The sequence below is a fragment of the Crinia signifera genome, chromosome 3 (assembly GCF_055691185.1).
Source record: "Crinia signifera chromosome 3, ASM5569118v1, whole genome shotgun sequence".
Classification (NCBI taxonomy): Eukaryota; Metazoa; Chordata; class Amphibia; order Anura; family Myobatrachidae; genus Crinia; species Crinia signifera.
Window position 1 is genome coordinate 282,680,077 of NC_139219.1, and position 15,791 is coordinate 282,695,867.

The following is a 15,791-nucleotide window of genomic DNA, read 5'->3' on the forward strand; positions in this document are numbered from 1 at the left end:
ATTAGCATTATTTTGTAGGAACACAGCTTAAACAAACTTTTTGACCCAAATATAAAAAAAATAAAAAACAACTCCTCCAATCAGGAAATCTAATGAATAGAACAAACTCCAACATGGATTTCACATCAGCGTCCATATTAATCAAATGTATTCCAAACTGGGTTTGTTCTATAGTACAGGGGTGCTCAAACTATTTTGCTCAGGGACCCCATCAGACACAATAAAAACCCCTCGGCAAGTTACTACTGAATGGCCGCCACATCTGTGGTCAGTGAAGTGACCGCTATTGTGACAGGAAGGCAGTGGGTAATGGGGGGACAGGGGACGGAAGCGGGAAGCAACAGAGTCGTGACCCCATGCTGAGGTGGTCAGGACCCACAGTATGAGAACCGCTGCTATTGAATATCAATTTCACTTCAAAGGGCAGACATCAAATTGTAGGACAGATGCTGCAAGATATTATAGAGAAATTAGGACATAGGTCTTAATAATTGTAGCAGTGCCATGATTACCAGTGCGACTTATCGCAATAGACTTTCATTTATATGTAAATGGACTCCTGATGCACTAACTGTAACCCACAGGGAGAGCAGTAGCAAAAACCACTGTCACTGTCTCTCAGGGGATTCTTCTGTTTGCAGGACTCGCACTGAGAAACATACGCCCAGTGACCATTTTTAAAGGCTGCAGAAGAGAAAGCGAAAGATCAGTTTGCTCTGAAAATTCCTCTATAGGCAAAAGCGGTTTATACCACTTAGGGATGGTGGAAACCAATGGGAACCAAGTTTGGTAGTACCCATTGAGAAGAATGGCTACTGTGGCAGTAATCCTTAGTCTTTTGTAGATTTCTGTGAATTCCCATACATTAGGATATTAGTACTCAATCACAATTCATAAAACTACGCAGAAACATTGATCAATACGCCCCTATACGGTGTCTGTTTAGTATCACCGGCATCGTAGTCTGTTACAGAGATTACACTAGAACGTTGGGAAGTCTTCTGTATAGAGAAGACTAGATTCTCATAGTCCCCGGAATCACCATGGTTCAACTGTACCTGAAGCCATTGTGTATGCAATGATGTCATCTCACACACATTTGTGCAAGAATTATGTGTGTATGTGTATGTGTGTCCGTCCTTCTGAACATATTATCCAGATATGCCTGCGCTGTGTAAGACTTATATTATACCTATTTCCAAAATGTTTAATTAATAAAGAAAATAAGGAAAAAGGAGGCATGAAAAAAAAAAAAAAAAGGACAACGATCAAATGAGCACACACTACTAAAACGCTACACTGCCAGTGGCCACACTAGCACATCCCAGTAGTGCTACATGAACATTGAACACAGCCATGAACCATTCCACACCTTGCTGAAAAACATTAGTTGAAAATATGAAGAAAACCCCCCCCCAGAAGTTGTACTTTGTCCTCGTTCTTAGAAGTGTTCATTAACCCTTTGAGTGCCTAATGAATTTGTAAAAATAGGTGTGAAAATTGCCAGGCAAGCATTTTTAATCATCATAATGGACCAGTAATTTTTACTTTATAGGAAATATAATAATTTTTTTTTTTTACATATTTTTTTATTTGAATTTATATAACAAATGTGAGCGACGCTGGCATTTTTAGAGGATATTTTGCACATCTCTCACAGAGATGTTGGCACTTAAAGGGTTAACACTTGAAGCTTCGCTCAAGCAGGTATACTATGTACTTAATGAGCATTCCAACTGAAACCAAGGCTTTTGAATGCTGATGCACAACTAAATAAACAGCGGACAAAGTGTGTACTGTAGATTTTGGGGACGTTTTGGCTATTGAGCTTTAAGAATCTGTGCAAAGTAGCTGGTGTGTTCCAATAACTAAGGCTTCAGGCACAGCTGGTATGGACCTGAAGGGGCATCATGAAGTGTGTGCATGGATCCAGCCCTCACAGTGTCAGATCTCAGCACTCCTACACACCAGGTGACAGCATTATTACAAACGTGACACTACCACATCCGCAAATGTCTCCAAAATTGTGGCAATGGCAGATTTCAGGACTGCTGTAATACACTGACAGACAACAGCAAAACTACAAGCCTAGAACACTGGTAGATTCCGTCATGGTACCAACAGTATGAAAGTATCTGTCGCTTACACTAGGACAACACAAGGAAACTGGAAAATACCAGCACTGGTCCAATTCTATGCCAGATGCAGATTCCAAGCATGTTTCAACACCCTTATGCTGTGTACACACAGGGGCAATATGGGTTATAATCGCTGGGAATATGGTCGCAGGCGACCATATTGCCAGTGATGGAAGTGTGCCCCAGCGATAAATCGCCGGGTGCGCGCTCCCGTTTTCTGCCCCATTGTAAATCGCTGGTCGCAGGAGCTTGCTCCTGTGACCAGCTAATTACCTCTGCGGCTCCCCCAGCAGAGGTTCCTTTTCATCAGCGACCATCTCTGGTCGCTGATGAAAATGAGACACTGAGCAATATATTGCTCAGCCATATATTGCAAGCAATATATCTCCCCCCGTGTGTATGCACCTTTAGTGTGCCAATAACTAGCAATGCACCAGTACAACATCAATACCATTGTCCCTGCTCCTCCAAATTGCCAGATCCCAGGATGTTCCAAAACCATGACAATGGCAGGTATTCAATGCTGTTTGCGAGTGGTGACAGCGAGCAGGGCTTCCTGCTCGCTGTCACCACTCACCCTGACAGCATTCAACACAGCCTCCGCATTCGCCAATTCCCCCTCGCTCCGTTTTTTGAGCGAGGGGGAATTGGCGGATGCGGCTCCAGAAGCAGCGAGACCCGCAATCTATGCAAACCAGTGTTCTTGCCATGAGAACTGTGTGTATACCCTCTAGCAATTGCGAGGCGCAGTATGAATCTAGTTAGAATTCTCATGGCAAGAACACTGGTCTGCATAGATCGCTCAGCGAACATCGCTGGTGTATCGCATGTGTGCGGAGATATCTGTACAGACCAGTGTTCTTGACATGAGAACACTGGCGTTCTAACTAGATTCATACTGCACCTTGCAATTTCTAGGGGGAATACCTACAGAGTGATCCGTGCTTAATTTCTAAGCGATCTAGTCAGTCACATCGTTTATAAATAGTCCTGGAATGACCCAGAAAGACTCTCCCAGTCTTATCGCATCAAATGGGAAATGCTTATAAGCTGCAGATGCACGGAGCACTACTACTGTACATACAACTCTCCAGATACACAAGGTGAATGGAAGTAAAGCAGAGTTTTCCAAACTCTGTGTTTTATTGGGATGCTGTCAGCATTTTGGGGGTCAGGAGGCTGTTCCATATACAGGCGCTGGCATCCCAGCTACCTTTAACATCAGAACTGCGAACAGATCAGGATGCAGATGCCAGTATCCCAACTGCATCCCGGTCAGTTAGTATGTGGGAGGTTGGTCAAGGCATCAGGGTGTGAGAGTTAAGGTGGCCATACACATGCAGATTTATCTGCAGATCTGTCTGGTTGGAACAAAAACATGGTTATGGATGAGAGCAAATGACAGTTGACCATTTGTTTGGAAATGCTGAAAAACTGACAAACTGTCACTCATCCATAACCATGTTTTTGTCCCAACCAGCCAGATCTGAAGATAAATCTTACTAGTGTATGGGCACCTTTAGGCACTAGCTTGGACAGTTAGGGTCAGGCTTCTGCAAGGGAGAGATCGAGTTAGCGGGGTGGGGGGTGAGGGTGCTACGGATTCACGGTGGGGATATTAAATGCCCGCATTTCGCATGTATCCAATTTTATTTATAGTGATAAATCCTATGTGGACAATGCACTCGTCCCCCATTTGTACCGGGTGAATGCAGGTGTGTTGTAACAGATCTAAAAGCATCAAAGCACATCAAATATTATCCTAAAATAAAAAAAATCTAAAAGATTGGATGTACACTCCCTCATTTGGCCCAAGCTACCCGTTATTCATGCAAAACAGTAGCAGTGTGCTCTATAAATTCCGCGGGAGCAGGAAACGAATGTAGAACTGGACTTCCTCAATCAAATCAATGACCAGGTCCGGTGTCCTGAATAAACACAGCTACTGCGATCAGCACATATTTCTATTATACTAAAGCATGGGACCTGACTTTTTTGGACAATCACAGTTGTACTTTTAAAGTAAGAAAGGGCTGAACCAAATAAATTAACACAGGGCCTAAAGTAAGAAACATATTTTGAAATACAGGTATATAGTCACGTAGAATGTACAAGCCAAAACTCGTGTGCAGAATGACAGTTTTATTAAATGACCTAAAACACTTAGCAGGAATAATTTGGAACACAGTGTCTTCAATCTTGTCATTCAATTTTTTTTACTATGTAACAACAACTGGCAGCTCCATCCAGTAGAGTAGTGGTAATTCCCGTTGCTGTCCTGAAAGGACAATTCGATCACCTTCTTCCTTCAGAAGTACAAAGCGTTATTTCGCTGCAGTTAAACGCTGGAGAATTCCTTTTGCACAGCTACAACAGTGGCCTGAAAGCAGCAAGAGATCTGTAGTTCTGAGCAGAGCCAACAAAAAGGGGAAACTTCTCAAACCGCAAGTTCCAGGTCCTTTGTTAGAGCATCAAAGCACAAACATCAAACGGCAAGCTGATTCCTCAATTTGGACACAGCTCGTCAGCAAAGCTAATTGGTTGCAGGGAAATGTAGCAAATGGGCCAAATGATTAAACGAGATCTGCAATATGATTCTGGGTCTGCCCATTTCCTATCTATTGTGAACTAAGTATTTATAGCAGCAAAGTGCTTCTGGAGAACAAAACGGACATTTCATTATCTCACTACCCAACTACAGTCATGATTAAGAGATTAAAAAAAAAAAAAAAATTATATATATATATATATATATATATATATATATTATATATATATATATATATATATATATATATATATATATATATATATATAGAGAGAGAGAGAGAGAGAGAGAGAGAGAGAGAGAGAGAGAGAGAGAGAGAGAGAGAGAGAGAGAGAGAGAGAGAGAGAGAGAGAGAGAGAGAGAGAGAGAGAGAGAGAGTCCACATATAATGAAACCCTCTAAAGCTCACAAAAGCATCAATTTCATCATGGTTCTCCTACTGAGATGTCTGGAAGTATGTTCAAGTGGCTGGCTCATTTTCCTTTATCCAAGCCTATTCTGGAAAAAAAACTTTTTTTTTTTTTTTTTTCCCGGAAAACATTACCAGCTAGCATATATCAATAACTTCCCTTTCTCCATGCTTCCAAATCGGAAATTCCAAGACTCTCTCATGCCGAAAATGGTTCAACATTTTTTACCTCTCCTCTGCCGATATGCGCAAGCTAAACTTGGGTACCCCTTTACTCCAGAATGGGCGAAACTAGGTGTTTCTGACCTGAATCAATGAATGACTTTGAAGAGTAAGTAGCTCTTGTTATTCCGTAGTCTGGCCGGGAGGGATCTGCAGTATGTTCCCCACAGATACCTTAGTTTCTGACCAAGCTTTACTTTTTGATCAGAATGGATTGGAAGTTATGTTTGATAAAAGGAAATGAGTGGAAATTATTTTTATGTTATGGGATTCCTATATGGACTCTATCCCCCATTCTACTAGACAACAAATACGCTACATTCTTAAGAACACCACTTGGTAGCTTACAAGACTAGCGACACAAGACCCAGGCATCTCACCAAATTAAAGGATGTGTTCTTGGTTGGCGCTACCCTCCAGGGCGCCAATATTATTATTCAATGTTGCACCTAACAAAATGGTATTTGTTTTGATACATGTAGTATATTAGCTACATATAGTATTTGATACATATAGTATATTAGCTACTATAACTTTATTGTAACACTAAAGTTGCGCACACATAATGCAATTCTGGTTCATGGCCGTTTTTTTACTATAAAATTTTGACTGATTTTGACCAATTCTACCTTCACCTACAATTTTGACTATGCGCTGATTATTAGCAGGAGTGACACATTTTACAATTGTAAACGGGGGTACAACAAACTTGGTAGTTGCAAAAAGTCAAAATGATAGGAGGACCCTGCTCGTAAGCTTATAAATTTATAAGCCTATGGCCAAATATACTGTACACATTGGGGAATGGGAGGGCAGCGAATTCACAAGCGATTATCCAATGACTGTGCACGCGCACGGTATGCAGTGCATATGCCCAAGCCATCCGCCCGACTTGTAACGCAAAATGTTGTTGAAGAGCTGAACATTTGATTTAGGATGCCTCAATAAAAAAGTTTGTAAAAAAAAAAAACAACCACACACATTTAAAATCAAAGAAAGATTACAAATCTGTAACAGTATAGCAGCATCCATTCTAAATAAGCTAGAACAAACTAGTATGACGACAAAGCAGGAAGAAGCTGGAGTCTGCAAGTGACGGCTCAGGCTGATTAGCACGCCAAGCGCTCTGCTGAGAAAGCAGAAATGTACAAAACAATCTTCCTGTGAAATGGACATCTCACTGCGCCAGAATTCTAGTTCCCCCTGGCAGGGTGGTGAGGATCTAGATGGGTGAACTGTTACTCTTCCTTCCAATTAAAACAAAGATCGCAGATAACAAACCACGTTAATCACAAAGAGTTGGCAATAATTACAGATACAACTACTCAGCTAATCGGAATCGCATGTCTGATTACCTAGGACATTCTCAGAGCATAGGAAATACAGATATGCATCATATTTAAAATCCTTAACAGAATTGTTTTTAATATAAAAAAAAAAGAAACACCATTATTTTTAAAGCTGTAGACTATTGTGCAATGTTATAGGATGATCCCCTAAACAAGTAATTAAAAAAAACTCTAAGTTGAAAATGCTAGGAAGCAATCCAGAAGGTATAACTATTTCCACCACCAGAGGGGCCTAACACAAAACAAACGTCAGTTTTCAGGGTAGAAGGGGTTAAAAGACCTGTTATTTAATTATGCTGAAAATATATTTTTTCCCCTAGAAAATGAATTAAAACCTGTTGCGCTAATGTCTCCGCTGGAGAGGAGTGAATCATTTCATTTACATTTGCATTAAAAAAAGATGATTCTTGCTGGGCATGTTAATGCCAATTACACCACAGTTTAGATCCTCTCACCAATTCCACAATGCGTATGACCTGAACAACCCCATTCTCTTCTTTAGTGTAAAACAAAAATGCCCAGCGTAGGTATTTTCCTAGAGCAGGTCACAGCAGGTAAAGCCAGCAGGCTAGACTGGAATGCTTTTGGCATAAATCGGACCACTGCTTCACTACCAATGTCTGGTTTTCTTCCTTCAACTCCAAAACAATGTCACTACTCAATTCCCTGAATTTATCTGCCGCCTGTCTTGTGGAATTCAAAAGGCCTTCATCTCACATTTATCATTAACAACCATATAAATATACCTCTATAAATATATACAACATCTAAAAACTAGATCGAAAATAATGAAGCATTATGATGAGAAAAGGTGAATTTAAATACTTATAACAAACCAGGCCTTTACTGCCATTTGGTATCCCATTTAGGTTTATAAGAAATCAGACCATTATAAAGCTTTGTTTTAGGAGGTATTGGTATTCTTTAGGAGATTATTTTATTGGTTTTCCATTTACTTTTTGTTCCTTTTTTCCCCTCTTTTTCTTTAAAAGGAAGCGGTTTGGCACTTTGTCTCTTTCTTTTTGCTTTAATTTGTTACCAGAATTTCAAAGGTCCTTCTTTAGATAGTAATATGTTTTATATGACAAAAAATTTATTATTTCTAAACACAAGTTGATGTTGATGTGATATTCTATTAAAACTTCTGTCACGTGCGATTTCTTTTCTATTGTATATCTGAAATGGTGTAATAAAAACTATTTGTACAAATAAAAAAAATAAAATAAAAAAGGAAGAGCTAATCCTATATCATAAAAAGTAGAACACTGCTCCTCACCTCAATGGGCAGTATTCAATGCTGCGGCGAGGGTGTTTTCTATGGCAAGGATAGTCAAACCCCCTTGCTGTATTCAATGTAAGAGAGAAATCCTCGCCGTGAGAGGATGACTTGGATCCCCTTAAACGTCGAGCTTCGTCGCAAAGGCAGTGAGGCCGCTGTATTTTGTGGGAAGCCCCGTCGTTCTAATGGTCACACATTTGCCAAAAGGAACCAGCAGAATGGAATCGGTGAGTGAAGGGAAGGGAGCTTAATATTCTGATGGCAAGCTATCGGCACTGCTCGCCATCATAGCTCGCTGTCAGAGAATTGACTACCCCTCAATGTGGGAACTGAAGTGTTTTGCATGCTTGCAGTCACCAGATAGAGCACAGGTAGAGCAAAGTGTGAATGAGAATATCTTTAGTCAAGTGACCTGGCATTTCAAACTGGGTAGAATCAAACATGGGTCTGACCCAGGTCGTAGCAGCGTGAATACATTCTACACTGGCTATCCAACACGGGACTCCAACACTGCTGACAGGAGCCTTCCTGCATTGCACTGACATTACTATTTGTCATCTTTATGAGCGTGAAAATGCCATTTTTAATGACTTCCATGTCGGACCCAGGAATGCAATGTAAATGGGGTATTGCAGAACAGCAGAGAAGACCACTAGCTGGCTGGTTATAGTGATGAACAGACCATCACAATTTCCGATAGAGTAATGCTGTGTGCACGCGGTGCGATTTTGACTGTATAGTCAAAACCGCATAGCAAAAAGTCAAATTGTGTGTTTAGCCGTATTCCTTTAAAAAAAAAAAAAAAATCCATGCATCTAATGGAGTGGAAATGTGTCATTTTAAAATGCACAAAACCTGTTGTGACTGAGGCCTGAAACGGTTTAAAGAAAGGGATCTGCAGCGGTTACAAAATTATTCGATCAACTTCTGAGCAACAGCATTTTAAACCCGAGAAACTCAACTGCCCTCCATGTATAATAACCTTGTGATTGCCAGCGTGGCTGTGAGAGATCCTCAAAATAACAGTTAAAAATGCCAGTGTCGCTCACAGCCAGTGTTCCCTCTAAGCTGTGCGCACGTGCGCGCGCACACACCTCGATGAGTGTGCGCACAGACATTACAACTGAGCGCACAAAGCAGCAGTGGTCCTTTTTGCAGTTGTGGACTCAATTAATGTGTGTTTCACCCATTAACTACATTGTGTACTCTATTTTGAATGTTTAAATGTTTAATATCATTTTAAAGTAAAGTTAACACATATCCTGAACGTCATTTTCCAGTTATATATAAGTGACGCACAAAAATGTAAATTTCATTCCAAAGTTGCACAGCCAAAATCTTTAGCCGCACACAGCCTTCGTAAAATTAGAGGGAACATTGCTCACAGCGACTGTTCTTTTGTTGGGTGCAATATTTAACTAAACCAATGAATTCCCTTGGCTATATATGTATTTATACTAAAAGAACTGTCTCCGTGAGCAACACTGGTATTTTTAGTTGATATTTTGAGGATCTCACAGCAAAAGTTGGCCTCAAAAGGTTAAGGCTCATACACACACTGAGATTTGAGCGTAACGATGTCGGGTAGGCGATTTCTCTTGAACTTTCTGGTGTCTAGATCACCCGTACACACACACAGCGATCTGTGCTAAGTGATGTTTCGTATGCACTTGCGATCTAACTAGATTTTGGCCGCATGTGCTAAAGATCTTCGCATCGCCATCACTATGGGGTGTACACCAAGAACGATCTGTGCTTAATTTCTAAGCAATCTAGACAGATCGCTTAGAAAATAGCAAAAAATTGCCACGTTTATGCCCCTTTAAGGATCTCCTGTTTTGTACTCTGCTGCAGATATCTCTCACATGTAAAACCGATTACGCAGTTATTAAATAATACCGCTTTCAGACCGCACTCTGAACACGGCTTATTGCCGTGTTCGCGGGGCCTAAACACGGGTCACGGTGCGGTCTGAAAAGGCCACCATGGGTCGAGCAACACGGGTGTTAAACCCTGGTAATGACCAGGGTTGAACACGGCTATGACCCGTGTCAAGTGCAGTGTGAACGGGTGCCTGGGTCGAGCGACCCGTGTCCCGTTCACAGTATGGAGGAGGCAGCACTGTCAGCTCCAAGTACTGCCTCCTCCCGAGCCCCCGATGACGCGCCGCCGCCCAGCACCGCCCCATGTGACGTCACCGACTCGGCAATATGCCGTGTCGGAACTTTCAGACCGCATTGCCGTGTTGCTCTGGGGATGGGACCCGTGTCCTAATCCCGTGTGCGACACGGCATTTGCGGTCTGAAAGTAGTATAAGAGTGTCACACTAACGTGCTCAAGCTGCAACAGGTGAGGAACACAGGCGGCAATACAGAACGGATCACTTCTAATTAGTAGCTTCCAAGTCGAAAAGCATCACATTTTACACTTTGCACCACCCCCAAATTTAATTTTAGCAACCCGTTCAGCATACATCTAGAAATATGAGCAATCCGAGGCTTGTTTCCTATACAGCTGTCTTTTCTGAAAACACCAAAGGCGGCTTATCATGCAGGTGAAAGGAATGCAGATGGCTACAAATATCATACACAACAACTCTGGGAATAGGCCATCAGAATGAGCGGACACATTAAAGTCAGCAGTAATCTCAGACTGGGAAATAGTTTGATGAGAAATGAGGGGATGAATTCATTAGTAACACACTACGGCGTGATGAGCTACCACGAGCCACACGGTCAGCATGAATGGAATGGTAGATGTGCGACACCGATTCAGACTTCTGTGGATTGCTGAACATCTTCGCGCATACCAGCACAACATTAAACAGCTGTTATGTAACAGAAAGAGATGGTAGAAATGGCTATAAAAAGACATTTACGCAGTCTAGCAAAGAATCCTCTGACATGCACAAATATTCATATACCAGCAAAGAGTGACTTGTTGAGGCTGCCAGGCAGAGCTCCGAAGCAGGGTGCCAGTGCCAGGATAATATATGACACATCAGCAGTGTCTCCCCAGCGAGGTCTCCGTGCTTGCTGTGGCAAAACGGAATGTGACAGTACAGCTGCTTAGCAACTGCTGACGTTGTTCTACTGGCAATGCTGCTGCAGTCTATAGCAGGACATCATAAGCAACGTGCAGCAGATAGAAATTGTATTCAACTGAACTGTTTTATATATAAAGGAATAGAATACATATATTCCAATATAGTCCAAAGATATCGGCACTCTCTCAAAATAAATTGCTGCTCCGGGTGCCTCTCTGCAGATGCAATGTGTAGTCTTCAAAAAGAACGATGGCACTCACGGATAATAATAGACTCAGACGCAAATGGTTGCTTAACGTTTCAATTCAACATAGAATTTTCCTCAGAGGAAAATTCTATGTTGAATTGAAACGTTAAACAACCATTTGCGTCTGAGTCTATTATTATCCGTGAGTGCCATCGTTCTTTTTGAAGACATACATACATACATACATACATATATATATATACACACACACACACACACACACACACACATATATACATACACACATACTTGGACTGTACTCCAAGTTGCGGTCAACGTTTCAGAGCCAGTTAGTTATATATATTTATCTACAAAACACATACATTTACATGTGTACCACACACACACACACACACGACCTGATTCAGTACCTAGTGTTCATTCTAGCACCTGCTATATTTGAAAACCCATGCAGTACCTCTTCCCTGTCTGGGGTCTCGCTGTCTGCTGTAGTGCTTCTAGCACAGGTCTGACTTGCATATCAGTGCTGATATACAGACCACACTGCTAGAAGCACTACAGCAGACAGCGACACCACAGGCAGGGAAGAGGAACTGCATGGGTTTTCAAATATGGCGGGTGCTAGAATGAACACTAGTACCATTCACTTCTAAGAAAACAGTTTATCACCACCTGTCCGTATACGCACACCCTTGCCACCAAATTTCCTCGGTACCATACATATGTACGAGAACACATCACCCCTCGCATGCAGCCGAACAAAATTATTGGATCGTCACCAACCATCCAATGATTTCTCTCCCCTTCGGAAAAAAAGTCAGTTTAAACGGTTTTATTTCCGTCGGTGGCCGCCTCAGACTTGAAGGGCGCTGAAGTCATGTGATGTCAGCCACCCGCCACCGGATGATGCCCGTGTTCACTTCACATAGGAGCAACCAGCATTTTCATGGGGATGCCCATAAAATGCTCTGCATTTCCCTCCAGCCATGCCCTGAACGCCCCTCCCTTCCATACTCATGCGAATGCCTCGGCAAGTAATTGGTAGGGGATACTAAAGGTGCCAGACACATACTCCCCCATCCCTACTCTCATTGCATTTCACTTCACCATCTCCACCTTACCTTATTACCTACCAAATTCCACATCCCCCTTTACGCCTCTGACTCACCTCTTACTCTGGTTTCTTTCTATGGCACCCAATCATCTTCCTTTAAAAATGTGCTCATCTTACCAATCCTAAAAAGGAGCAATCTTCTAGCCACTACTATCTCTCCTCCCACTTCTTAGCACCAGAAGTACTTGAATGGATTGTGTACACCTGCCTGTCACCCAATCTCTTCTTTCATTTCCAACACAACTCCCTACAACCAGGCTTCTGCCCCCAACATCCCACTGTATCTGTCTATAAATAGGAGTGACCTCTGTAAATTTAAAGCCACAGATTACCTTCTCCTACATATTTAAATTTGACTGGTCTTTGTGATACTGGGGCAGATGTACTCAGCTTTGGGAAGAGATAAAGTGGAGAAAGAAACTACCAAACAAATCAGCACCTTCAGGTGTCTCTACCTTCGGTACACCATCCCTGGTACTACAACTATCTGTTGCAGTTCTGTCCTCCGCCTTCTGCTTTTGACACCATACCAAACACACCCTACCAATACTAGCGATATGTACTCACCCATTCTCTACTTTCTGCTATATCCATAAGTTCTATGGTATGCAACACTTAGCATGTCCCCAATATAGTAGAGGTCTTTGCTCCTGCCAGAGTCACTACATCCTCTCGATTTCCACGGTTTCCCAATGCTTTGGCCTTTGTGTCATTCTTTGTATTCTTCTATTTTCACTATACAAAATATCATATTACTAGAAACTCATCAAAAACAATCTATTGTTTTGCAAACTTGTGCCCTACTGTCTCTCCATTACAGAATCTAAAATCAGAATCTAAAATCAAAGTACTTTTCTATAAAGCCATTAACACCACACCTTCATACATCCAATTTCTTATCTCCAAATACTCTGAGTTTTTAAACCTACCCTTGACTGGGTGCCGGATGACCGACCGGCAGTCGGGATTCAGGCAGTCATTACACCGACATCAGAATCCCCACTGCTAAAAGCCTTACAGACGGGCAGTGGCTATTCTCCCTCATGGGTTTTCAACGACCCCCATAAAAAATAGGTGGCAATTGTAGCAAGCCCGCAAGGGGCTTCATTGCGCTCCCCTGCTGTCTGAGTCCCTGTAGTCGTACCCGTCAGTGTGATATACCACACCCCCCTGACCTGTGCCTTATCACTGATAATCAACTCTCACTTTCAAGTCTTCTTTGTGGTCCTAGGATTCTATGCAAAATACTTTTACCCAACATTCAAATGTAAAACCCCACCTTCTGTGTAACAGCCTATGAAATTCACACAGGTACACCTTCACTAATGTACCAACTTCCATACTTGCCCCTGTTGTCTTGAGTCTGCCATTTCTCCATTAGGATGTAATCTCTCTCATGAGCAGAACCTTCCCCAGCCTTTGTTATCTTAGCAGAATAGAATTTGTCTATTTTTTATTTTCTTTATGTCCGTGCTCTATCTACGCTGTATTCCCCACTGCCCGATGCTGTGGAGCACTTTGGTGCCTGACAATATCAATCAGAGAAACAGACTCAGATGTGACCAAAGGAGAAAACTTGGAGAACAGATATTATCCATTAGTGTTGCTCATTATAAAAACAGAGGTTTACAAAGCAACTGGATTTTAAAGATGACAAAACATTTACTTAGTGCATAAGTTTCATTCTGTTAAAAAATATAATACAAAACAGAGACTTGTACTCAACAAATAAAGAAAAGATTAAAACAAATGTATGTACTGAACCCCATTTGTCAGGACTCCAGCGTCTGTACTCTGGCTGCCGGCATCCAGTCTGCCAATCACCTGCATGTATTTCGTGTGACTTGAACAGAGGGATGGCAGTGGCAGCATTAAGCAGACTGGGCAGTATAGCATGGAAGGTTAGGTGACTAGCATGCTAAACTGTCTGATGGAGAATTTACTGGGTGATTTTCTAGAAGTTAACAAGGCCAAATGCTTTATGTAACGTAAACAAAATTCTTTAGTAATGATATCACAACAACATACCACTTTCCATCACAGTAAGTTTCAGATTTTTTCATGGAGACTGGTTGAAGCTGTTCAGTAAATTACTATGGGACAGGATACATGCGTGTAGACCAGTTATACCCCATTCACACCAACCTTTTTTCCAGGGTTGGCCCCGGGAAAAACCAGGGTCTAGCGCTGGATGAAAGTGTCTCTGACCTAAATCCCGGGAGCCATGCACCAGGATTTCAACCCTTCCCGGGATACTGGCCAGTATGGTGTGGTGTTAATGAGCAACCCGGTTCCCCTTCAAAGGATGGAGGAGGCATTGCTGTCAGCTCCAAGCCTCCTCCCCTGTCCCTCAATGACAAACGCCGTTGCTCTGCCCGCACCTGTGCTACATCAGGCAGGGTGACCACAAATGTTTGGTCGCTCCCGAAATGGACCAATGTCCAAATCCTGGGGGCATTTGCAGTATGAAAGGGGTATTTGTGAACTTGATGCAGAGATATCTCCTAAGTAAAATAATGCCGTTCGCTCTTGTCCACTATGGGCGGTATTCAATGAGGCTGATTCGCCAGGTTTTTATGGCGATTTTGTGCTGTAAGGCGAATTTTTGACAAAAACGGTGAATCACCCTATTCAATGACCAGATGGCGAATACATTTCAAGGTTTTTTTCGCCATGATTCACAGTAGCAAATCGACATCTTTTTATGGTGAAGTGGAATGTGAACTTTTAAAATAAAGTGTTTTGTTTTTTACATTTGGTGTAAAAAAAAATCAGGAATTTTATTCTGAGGAGGGGCATGCTATTTTTATTCATGTGCTGTAAGCACATGAATATATATTTAATTTAAAAAAAAATATTATATTTTTTTTTTTTTACACTGACCAGCCAGCAGGGGGCGCCGGAGCCGAGCCGCTCATTAGATATTCATATATTCACTGCACCCGATCGTTACGTATGCATATCGGGTGTAGTGAATATACCCGGTCCCCTGCTGGCACCCCCGGGGGGCAGCCTGTGCTGCCTGGCAGCCCACCTCCCCCCCCACATACGCTCTGGGGCAGGCAGGGAGACTTCCATCTCCCTGCCTGCCACCGTCCTCAGGCTCCCTGCGGCGTTCGCCGCAGGAGCTCATATTCACCGGTCAGGGGCAGCGAGCCCCTGACTCATTGAATACCGGAGCCGGCGAGGCTCCGGAACGCGGCGACCAGTGGCGAATGTGCAGCGAATCCTAAACAGGATTCGCTGCACGTCGCCGGTATTCACATTAAATACCGCCCTATGTGGGACAAATGCAGAGATACAGCACTGCTGATGTCGGACATACTGGAGTCATTTTTTTTACTACTGTGTGTTTCGATTATTCAGGGGTTATTCAGAGGTGTTCGCTCATGTGCAAAATCACAGATTTCCCAGGTGTCGTCAACCACTCGCCACCGGAAGGCAGGTGCCCACCCACGTTCACATGGGGACGCCCAGC

The 15,791-nt window shown here is 42.5% G+C and overlaps 1 protein-coding gene across 3 annotated transcripts in view; it reads right to left on the minus strand.

Moving 5' to 3' along the window:
• The window catches only part of PIK3CB (phosphatidylinositol-4,5-bisphosphate 3-kinase catalytic subunit beta), a 131,410-nt gene that overhangs the window by 50,356 nt on the left and 65,263 nt on the right, over positions 1-15,791 (minus strand). The window contains exon 1 of one of the 3 annotated variants that reach the window (XM_083178301.1): positions 10,869-11,018. The exons of the other annotated variants lie outside the window; for them this stretch is intronic. The gene's annotated coding sequence lies outside the window, so the exon portion shown is untranslated. Of the gene's footprint in view, positions 1-10,868; positions 11,019-15,791 lie in introns of those variants that run through there. 3 annotated transcript variants of the gene reach the window in all.